Source organism: Ceratotherium simum, chromosome 13, assembly GCF_057802395.1.
Source record: "Ceratotherium simum simum isolate JZ-2026a chromosome 13, ASM5780239v1, whole genome shotgun sequence".
Classification (NCBI taxonomy): domain Eukaryota; kingdom Metazoa; phylum Chordata; class Mammalia; order Perissodactyla; family Rhinocerotidae; genus Ceratotherium; species Ceratotherium simum.
In genome coordinates this window covers 27081409-27092372 of record NC_141912.1, presented here as the reverse complement: position 1 = coordinate 27092372, position 10964 = coordinate 27081409, and the positions used below count along the sequence as shown (strand labels likewise).

Sequence of the window (10964 nt, the reverse complement as noted above, 5' to 3'; positions counted from 1 at the left end):
CTTCCAATGATGACTGATATTCTCATATTATGGATTCATTCCTTTGAGTGACAGTTTTTAAAAAATGATCCCCTAATGCAATAAAATATTCCAACGGAAAGAAGCTTGAATTTTTTTTTTTTTTTAGCACTTCTAAAGGCAAAAACTTCTGAGGTAGGAAAGTAGTCAAGATGGCGGCGTAAGCAGACTCTGAACTCACCTCCTCCCGCGGACACAGCTAATTTACAACTACTCATGGGAAAATTACCCCTGAGAGAGAACTGAAAACTGGATAAGAGGAACTCCTGCAACAAACGACAATCCTAATTGAGGCGGAAGAGGCAGAAATTCCCTCCTGGAGAGAAAAAAATGCCATCTTCACAAGCCGCAGTGCCTCACAGCCACCCGAGAGCAGCTCAAAGGTACGCAGCCCTCCCTGGCCGGGGTGGGGGGCTCTGAGCTGGGGAGCGCCCCCGCTGTAGGCATTTTGTGGACGCAGCACAATCGAGATGAGTGGCATAATATCTGAATTTTCCTGCTACTAAAACATTGGGGAGAACCCCCAGAAAAGCTGGCTCACAAAGAAATTAAAACCGAATCTAAAAGGGCCCACGCACAAATTCACCCATTGCAGAAAGCAAACTAAAATCACCAGAAAGAAAGGTTCACAGTGCTTTGGTGAAAAGAAATTCACCTGATAAGCTCTGACTGCATCTCGGTGAGACGTGAGACCTCTCCAGGGACTGGGACATTGGCAGCGGCTGTTGTTGTGGCCCAGTGTGGGTGTGCTGATACAGACGCTGGCAGACACCATTGGAGTTCTCCCTGGGGCCCCGCTAGCCCAGGGTCTGCCCTACCCACTAGAGTACTGATTTAATCCAGCTCAGCAAGGGCAGGCAGCCCACCCTAGGGACTGGCCCCACCCAACAACAAGCCCTCAGGCAACTTGTGGGCCTGCATAGATTGGTGACTGGATTCTCTGCAACCTGGTGACTGGGCCCACTTCAGTGGGGCAGGGCGTGCACAAGGAGTGGGTGGAGAGTGTGGGGCGGTGGTGGAGTGTGTGGTGCTCCCGCCATGGAAAGTCTGGGTCCACTTCAGGAGGTCGGGGCACACACACGGGGCAGGACTGTGTTGATTGTGTGTGTGGACCTGTGGGCAGTGGGATTTGTCAGTAACAGAAGACTTGTGCTTCTCAAAGACCCACATAGGCGGTTTGACCCACCTTCCAATGCCTGAAACAATTGGGTGCTCCTGTGCCTGAGGCCAGCCCCACCAGCTGCAATCCTCAGAGGGCTGACAAGAGACCTAAAGGCTGGAGGCTTATAGCAATTGTAAGACCCTGAGCCTAACAACCTGCCACTCTGGGGACCTACTCACTTAAAAGAAATACTGCAACACAAATGTGGTATTAGAACTTTCAGCCAACTGTGTGGGCTCCCCACACCCAATAAAGAGACTGAAGTGCCTACAACAACTACAAGCAGCTGAGCATTACAACAGCTGGCCAGAAGCATAGCTCAACCTCCCTAGGTGCCTACAGGGAGAGCAAACACACCAAAACAGAAGGACACATGTAGCCCACATAGAGGTCACTCCTGGAACATTCAGAACTGAGGAAAGCACACTGTGGGCCTCATAAGACATCACTTATATAAGGTCACGTATCCAAGAGCACGAGACGTACCTGACCTACCTAATATATAGACACAATCACAGGGAAAGAGGCAAAATGAGGAGGCAAAGGACTATTTTCCAAGTAAGAGAACAGGACAAAACTCCAGAAAAGGAACTAAGTGAAACAGAAATGAGCAACCTACCCGACAGAGAGTTCAAACAGAGACTGTTAAGGATGCTCACTGATCTTAGGAGAAGAATGGATGAACTCAGTGACAATGTCAACAAAGAAATGGAAGATATAAAAAAGAACCAATAAGAAATGAAGAATACAATACTGGAAATGAAAAATTCACTAGAGGGACTCAAAAGCAGAGTAGAGGATACAGAAGAACAGATCTGTGAGCTTGACAAAAGACTAGAAGAAGTCACCCAAGCTGAACAGGTAAAAGAAAAAAGAATTAAAAAGAGTGAGGACACTCTAAGGGACATCTGGGACAACATCAAGAGCACTAACATCCATGTTATAGGTGTCCCAGAAGGAGAAGAGCAAGACAAATGGGTAGAGAATCTATTTGAAGAAATAATAGACAAAAACTTCCCTAACCTAAGGAAGGAAACAGACATCCAGGTATAGGAAGCACAGAGAGCAACAAGCAGGATAAACCCAAAGAGGCCCACACCAAGAGACATCATAATTAAAATGTCCAGAATTAAAGATAAAGAGAGAATTCTAAAGGCTGCAAGAGAAAGACAGGTTACATACAAAGGAAACCCCATAAAGCTATCAGCTGACTTCTCAGCAGAAACCTTACAGGCTAGAAGAGAGTGACATGATATATTTAAAGTTCTAAAGGGAAAAAACTTACAGCCAAGAATACTGTACCCAGCAAGGTTATCATTCAAAATGGAAGGAGAGATAAAAAGTTTCCCAGACAAACAAAAATTAAAGGAGTGTGTCACCAAAAAACCAGTACAACAAGAAATGCTAAAGGGACTTTTTTAAGGGGAAAAGAGAAGACCAGAAATAGGAAAAATTATATATTTCCATGATAAGACGGTAATGGATACAAATGCACAAAACCGATGTTAGATATGATATCAAAAACATAAAATGTGGGAAGAGAGGAGTTAAAGAGTAGAGCTTTCAGACAGAGGTCAAACTAAAGAGAACATCAGTTCTGTATATGGACCCCATGGTAATCACAAACCAGAAACCTATAATAAATACACAAAAAAACTAAGAGAAAGGAACCCAAACATAATACTAAAGAAAGCCATCAAACCACGAGGGAAGAGAGCAAGAGAAGAAGAAAGGAATAGAGAAGGACTACTAAAACACTGAGAAAAAAAGTTAAAAAATGGCAGTAAGTACACACTTATCAATAGCTACTTTAAAGGTCAATCGACTAAATGCTCCAATTAAAAGGCATACGGTGGCTGATTGGATAAAAAAACAAGACCCATATATATGCTGCATACAAGAGACACACTTCAGACCTAAAGACACTCAAAAACTGAAAGTGAAGGGATGGAAAAAGATATTCCATGCAAATGGCAATGAAAAGAAAGCTGGGGTAGCAAAATAGATAAAATAGACAAAATAGACTTTAAAACAAAAACTGTAAAAAGAGACAAAGAAGGGCATTAACTAATGAACAAAGGAACAATCAGCAAGAGGATACAACACTTGTAAATATCTACACACCCAACATAGGAGCACCTAAATATATAAAGCAATTGTTAAAAGACATAAAAAGAGAAATAGACAGTAACAGAATAATAGTAGGGGACTTTAACACTCCACTTACACCAATGGATAGATCATTCAAACAGAATATCAATAAGGAAATATTGGCCTTAAATGACACACTAGAACAGATGGACCTGGTAGATACATACAGAACATTCCATCCCAAAACTGAAGAATACATGTTCTTTTCAAATGCACATGGAACATTCTCCAGGATTGATCACATATTAGGCCACAAAACAAGTCTCCATAAATTTAAGAAGATTGAAATAATACCAAGCATCTTTTCTGACCACAATGGTATGAAACTAGAAATCAACTATAGGAAGAAAATCAGAAAAGCCACAAATACGTGGAGATTAAACAAAATGCTACTGAACAACGATGGGGTCAATGAAGAAATCAAAAGAGAAATCCAAAAATACCTGTGATGGAGACAAATGAAAATGAAAATACGACATGCTAGAATTTATGGGATTCAGCAAAAATGATTCTAAGAGTGAAGTTTATAGCAATACAGGCCTATCTCAACAAACAAGAAAAATCTCAAATAAACAATCTAACAATGCACCTAAAAGAACTGGAAAAAGAACAAACAAAGCCCAAAATCAGTAGAAGAAGGGAAATAATAAAAATCAGAGCAGAAATAAATGAAATAGAGATTAAAAAAACAATAGAAAAATTAATAAAACCAAGAGCTGGTTCTTTGAAAAGATGAACAAAATTGACAAACCTTTAGCTAGACTCACCAAGAAAAAAAGAGAGAAGGCTCAAATAAGTAAATTCAGAAATGAAAGAGGAGAAATTACAACAGACACCTCAGAAATACAAAAGATTATAAGAGAATACTATGAAAAGCTATATGCCAACCAATTCGACAATCTGGAAGAAATGGATAAATTCTTAGAATCTTACAACCTTCCAAAACTGGATCAAGAAGAAATAGAGAATTTGAATAGACAAATCACCAGTAAGGAGATCGAAACAGTAATCAAAAACCTCCCCCAAAATAAAAGTCCAGGACCAGTCGGCTTCCTTGGTGAACTCTACCAAACATTCAAAGCAGACTTAATACCTATCCTTCTCAAACTCTTCCAAAAAATTGAGGAGGTGGGGAAGCTCCCTAACTCATTCTATGAAGCCGACGTTACCCTGATACCAAAACCAGACAAGGACAACACAGAAACAGAAAATTACAGGCCAATATCACTGATGAACATCGATGCAAAAATCCTCAATAAAATATTAGCAAATCACATACAACAATACATTGAAAAGATTATACACCATGATCAAGTGGGATTTATTCCAAGTATGCAGGGATGGTTCAACATTCACAAATCAATCAACGTGATACACCACATTAATAAAATGAAGAATGAAATCACATGATCATTTCAATAGATGCAGAGAAAGCATTTGACAAGATAGAGCATCCATTTATGATAAAAACTCTGAATAAAATGGGTATAGAAGGAAAGTACCTCAACATAATAAAGGCCATATATGACAAACCCACAGCTAATATCATCCTCAATGGTGAAAAACTGAAAGCTATCCCTCTAAGAACAGGAACCAGACAAGGATGCCCACTCTCATCACTCGTATTTAACATAGTACTGGAAGTCCTAGCCAGAGCAATCAGGCAAGAAAAAGAAATAAAAGGGATCCAAATTGGAAAGGAAGACGTGAAACTGTCACTATTTGCAGATGACATGATTTTATATATAGAAAACACTGAAGAATCCACCAAAAAATTTTTCGAAGTAATAAACAAATACGGTAAAGCTTCAGGATACAAAATCAACATACAAAAATCAGTTGCATTTCTATACACTAATAACAAAGTAGCAGAAAGAGAAATTAAGAATACAATCCCGTTTACAATTGCAACAAAAAAATAAAATACCTAGGAATAAACTTAACCAAAGAGGTGAAAGATCTGTACCCCGAAAACTATAAAACTTTGCTGAAAGAAATTGAAGAAGACACAAAGAAATGGAAAGATATTCCATGCTCTTGGATTGGAAGAATTAACATAGTTAAGATGTCCATACTTCCTAAAGCAATCTATAGATTCAATGCAATCCCTATCAAAGTTCCAACAACGTTTTTCACAGAAATAGAACAAAGAATCCTAAAATTTATATGGAACAACAAAAGACCCCGAATAGCTAAAGGAATCCTGAGAAAAAAGAACAAAGCTGGAGGTATCACATTCCCTGATTTCAAAATATACTACAAAGCTATAGTAACAAAAACAGCATGGTACTGTCACAAAAACAGACACACAGATCAATGGAATAGAATCGAAAGCCCAGAAATAAACCCACACATCTATGGACAGCTAATCTTTGACAAAGGAGCCAAGAACATACAATGGAGAAAAGAAAGTCTCTTCAACAAATGGTGTTGGGAAAACTGGACAGCCATATGCAAAAAAATGAAAGTAGACCATTACCTCACACCATACACAAAAATTAACTCAAAATGGATTAAAGACTTGAACATAAGACCTGAAACTATGAAACTTCTAGGATAAAACATAGGCAGTATGCTCTTCAACATCGGTCTTAGCAACATATTTTCAACCACCAAGTCTGACCTGGCAAGAGAAACAATAGAAAAAATAAACCAATGGGACTACATCAAACTAAAAAGCTTCTGCACAGCAAAGGAAACCATCAACAAAATGAAAAGACAACCTAACAATTGGGAGAAGATATTTGCAAACCATACATCTGATAAGAAGTTAATCTCCAAAATATATAAAGAACTGATGCATCTCAACAAAAAAAAAACTACCAACCCAATTAAAAAATGGGCAAAAGACCTGAACAGACATTTCTCCAAGAAGATATACAGATGGCCAAAAGGCACATGAAAAGATGTTCAACATCATTAACCATCAGGGAAATGCAAATCAAAACTACAATGAGATATCACCCCACGCCTGTCAGAAAGGCTATAATTAACAAGACAGGAAACAACAAGTGTTGTTGGGAGTGCAAACTGGTACAACCACTAGGGAAAACAGTATGGAGATTCCTCAAAAAATTAAGGATAGAACTACCATACAATCCAGCTATTCCACTGCTGGGTATTTATCCAAAGAATTTGAGAACACCAATGTGTAAAGATACATGCACCCCTGTGTTCATTGCAGCATTATTCACAATAGCCAAGACTTGGAAGCAACCTAAGTACCCATCAAGGGATGAATGGATAAGGAAGATGTGGTATATATACACAATGGAATACTACTTAGCCATAAGAAACGATGAAATCCAGCCATTTTGTGACAACATGGATGGACATTGAGGGTATTATGCAAAGTGAAATAAGTCAGAGGGAGAAGGTCAAATACCGTATGATCTCACTCATTAAGTAGTAGATAATAACAATAACAAACAAACACATAGAGACAGAGATTGGATTGGTGGTTACCGGAGGGGAAGAGGGGAGAGAGGAGGGCAAAAGGGATAATTAGGCACATGTGTGTGGTGATGGATGGTAATTACTATTTGGTTTTGACCATGAGAACATGATGTAATCATGCAGAAATGGAAGTATAATGATGTACACCTCAAATTTATACAATGTTATACATCAATGTCACTGCAATAAACAAAAAATTTTAAAAATTAATAATTAATTAAAAATAAGTAAATAAATAAATAAATAAAGGTAAAAACTTCTGAGGTCCAACGAAAGAATTGCTTTGGTACCACAGTATAAAGAAGGTAGATAGTTTGTTGTGAGAAATCCTCAGCATAACCTCATGGAGTACACCAGGAATAAAAGGGAGATCATATGGGATCAACAATCAACATATAATTTATTTCATAATAGATGTGTGACACTCATTCCGTATTCACATTTGTTCTGTTATACCTTTATAAATTATTTTAGCTAGATGTTAGGCCTCTCATAGCAAAATAAACGTTTTGTTTTTGATTCTCAGTCTTAAGAATACTCCCAAGAAACTTTCAAGACAGAGATTCTGTAAAATATAGAATATGCAAATATGCCTTTTAAGGTATTAAATTCTGTTCATAATTTCCTAAAGAAACATAAAAGAAAAAGAAGCATAGAACTAGAGGTGATTTTGGAAATCACCAGATCTATAACACATTTTATGGGAGGTTATATCATCAAAGAAGTAGAATTCTAGGTGTTACCTAACTTAAATCTTTAGTGCCTTGAGAAATGGTATATGCAACTCTACACCAGAGACAAAAAGAATTTTCTTCTACCTGCATATCGCAACACATTCATTAAAAGTAATTTCCATTTTCAGTGTAAAATTAAGTATTATATAAATATAATCATTCCCACTGACCTTCACAAAGTCCATCCTCTAAATTTTCAGTGTATCAATGATTGACAAACATTCATTATTCCACTCATATTTACAGAAGCTTTTTTTGAAAATACTTTCACTGGTTTTAATGATTGATTAACAATGGGAAATAAAGAATAATGAAATGGGAAATTTGAGGGCATTTTATGCAAGAAAATCATTTTAATGAGGAGGGGAGAAATATCTTTCTATGTCAATCTGAAGAGGTTTAAAATTCTAAACTCTTGCTACCATCCAAACAGCCTCTAGACCATGGTGGAATTCATAGTAATTCCTCCTGTAGTTTATGATTCACATTTAGGAAAATAAAAAACTTTTTTTCCCAAAAAGTTGGGGATGATTTTTGATGCCTATGGAGATTCCTCAATGACTTTTTTTCTCTCTCATCATAAAGTTTACGTAAGTTGATAAAAAAAAGTACAAAACATTTGACAGCAGATTTTAACTCAGACAGTATATTGTGATAGAGTCACTTGTAATGTTGAAGAACAAAAACAGAATTAGACAGTTCATCAATTAAAGTTAAGGAATAATTTCTGGATGTAATTAACCGGTTAAAATTAATAATCATCCCAAGCTATTATTGATCACTTACTATCTACAAGGCATTTTAATAACAACTTAATACCTGGAATGGTGCTAAGAAGGATTAAAAAGATAAACAGCCCTACCATCAAGGAACTTATAGTCTAACAGGAGACATATGAAATATATAAATATAATGTTAACTAGAAAAATTGCCATTTCAGTGTATAAAAATGTGATAGGTTAAAAGGAGTGACAGAGCATTTTTAAATCAGAGTCCTAGATAATTTAAAAAGTGTGTTGTATTTGAGCGGACCACTGAAGCATGGGAAAGATTTGGACAGAGATTTGCACGGGGCAATGTGGGAAGAGGTGATGTCATGATATTAATAGTTAAAGAAAAATGAGTGAACTTCTATATGGTGAGAATTCTCTTAGAGGGTCTCTAGTACACAAAGCATGCTTAGAGGATTGTACAAGTAGTAAAGAAAACAAGGCTGGAGTTGATTATCAGGTCACCTGTACATACTCTAAATACTCTATAGCAAAGAGAGTGTTATTCAGTGGATAACGGCAAAGGTCTGACTTAGACACACCACTTTTGAATCCCACTACCTAATGTGTGGCCCAGGTTAATTTACACAGGACCTATAAACCATAGTTTTGCCATTTAAAAAATCAGGATGAAAATACCTACATCCTTTTATTAAGAGGCTTGAGGCTGTATACTTAGTCTTATAAATGAGATATATAGTCTAGTTTGTAGGGAAAAAATTATGCTTCACTGGAAAATTATGCATTGTCTAGACTCTAGAGGACACTCCTCCAGGTTACCTGATCCTGATTCTGTGGCAGGTATTTTACAGAGTTGTAAATTATAGATAACTGATAGCAATGCAAAATAATTCTCCTCTATGACAAACAAATCAGTCCTGTCAGGTAAAAATTCAGTTGGCTTCCCTCCCCCACAGTGGAAGAAGCAATTTTTATCTTCATCTGCACATTCATTTCAACATTCCTTCACTTCTTATAAATTTGTGCTTTTCAACTTTTTTTTTTAACTGGTTATTACATTTGCTTGGTTTCTTCATTAATTGAGTTGAATAAAATCTTTAACACATGTTTATTTTATATCTATATGAGAGTTATTTCACCTTTCTCCTGGGATTTAATTCTTTTTGCTAAATATTATTTTCCTAAGAAAAATTCATATTATTTGCAGCTATGGTTGATTCATATTGACTCTGGATACACTTTAGTGCATTTATCCATGTTTTTAAAAATCCAAGAGTGTTTGACACATCGGCTAAATTTATTATAAGCACAAAATAAATGGTAGCGTTTGAAAAAACTATTTTGCCTAGGCCTTCATAACTTAGCACATATCTTTTGTTCATTGTTGTCTCCTCAAAACTTTTTTCAGTGCCCCTTTCATTTCCTTATTCCTTAAGGTATAGATGAGTGGATTCAACATGGGAGTTACCAGGTTGTAGAAGAGGGTGAGAAATTTGCCTTGGTCTTGGGAAGAGCTGTTTCCTGGCTGCATGTACATATAGATGATGCTCCCATAGAACAAGGAGACCACGGTGAGGTGGGAGCTACAGGTATTGAAGGCCTTCCATCGCCCAGTAGCTGACTTGATCCTCAGCACTGTTGCAGCAAGGTGGCCGTAGGATACAAGAATAAGAGTGAGGGGCAGTAGGACAATGAGAATGGCGAAGGTAAAGGCTAGCATTTCCACCGCTCGAGCATCCACGCAAGCCATCTTGATCAGTGCAGGCATTTCACAGAGGAAATGGTTAACTCGTCGCAGGCCACATCTGGAGAGAGTCATTGTTAGTGGAGACATGACAATGGCATTGACCAGTCCACTTCCCCAGGCCACAGCCACCAGTCGTAGACACAGCTGGGGGTGCATAATGACCATATAGTGCAAGGGTTTGCAGACTGCAGCATAGCGGTCATATGCCATGACAGCCAGAAGGATGCACTCAATTCCCCCAACAGAAAGGAAAGAGAAAAGTTGCACAACACAGCCAGCATAGCTGATAGTCTTCTCAGGGCCCCAGAGGTTTACCAGCATCTGTGGGATACAACTAGTACTGAAGCAGAGATCTAGAAAGGAAAGATTTGCCAGAAAGAAGTACATTGGAGTATGAAGTCGAGGGTCTAATATACACAGCAGGATTATGGTCGAATTTCCCAACACAGCCACTGAATACAGAATAAAATTTACTATGAAGAGCACCATCTCCAGCTTGGGACGATCAGAGAAACCGACTAAGATAAAACCATACTCTGAGCTGTCATTAGATTTTTCCATCGCTTCCTTTCACATCATCTGTATAGCTGGTAAGAATAAAATTAAGAATATTTAATCTATATTTTCTGAAAACCATTGAATATCAGGATTTTTAAGGAACATATAAGCCATCAAGTCTAGCAACCCATCCAACATTAGAATAGCTTCTGTCAAGCCAAATAAGCTGTTCATCATTTGTTCAAACACCTGAGGCAAATTATTTCATTGTTGGACAATTCTGACTTATAATCATCATTCTTCTATTAAGTAGAAATTTTTTCCCTTATTCATAAGGCAAAGTATTTTAACTTTATTGAAATATACATCATATCTAATCTCTCTTCATATGATAGTCGTTAAAATATTTTAAGACATTTACTACAGTTAAACTAAATTTTCTTTAGGCCAAGACATTCAATTTCCTT

At 37.5% G+C, this 10964-nt stretch overlaps 1 pseudogene; it reads right to left on the bottom strand.

Annotated features, from left to right (window-relative positions):
- Nucleotides 1-8186: 8186 nt before the first annotated feature.
- Nucleotides 8187-10575, bottom strand: LOC101393427 (putative olfactory receptor 2W6 pseudogene; annotated as a pseudogene).
- Between the last annotated feature and the right edge of the window lie 389 nt (nucleotides 10576-10964).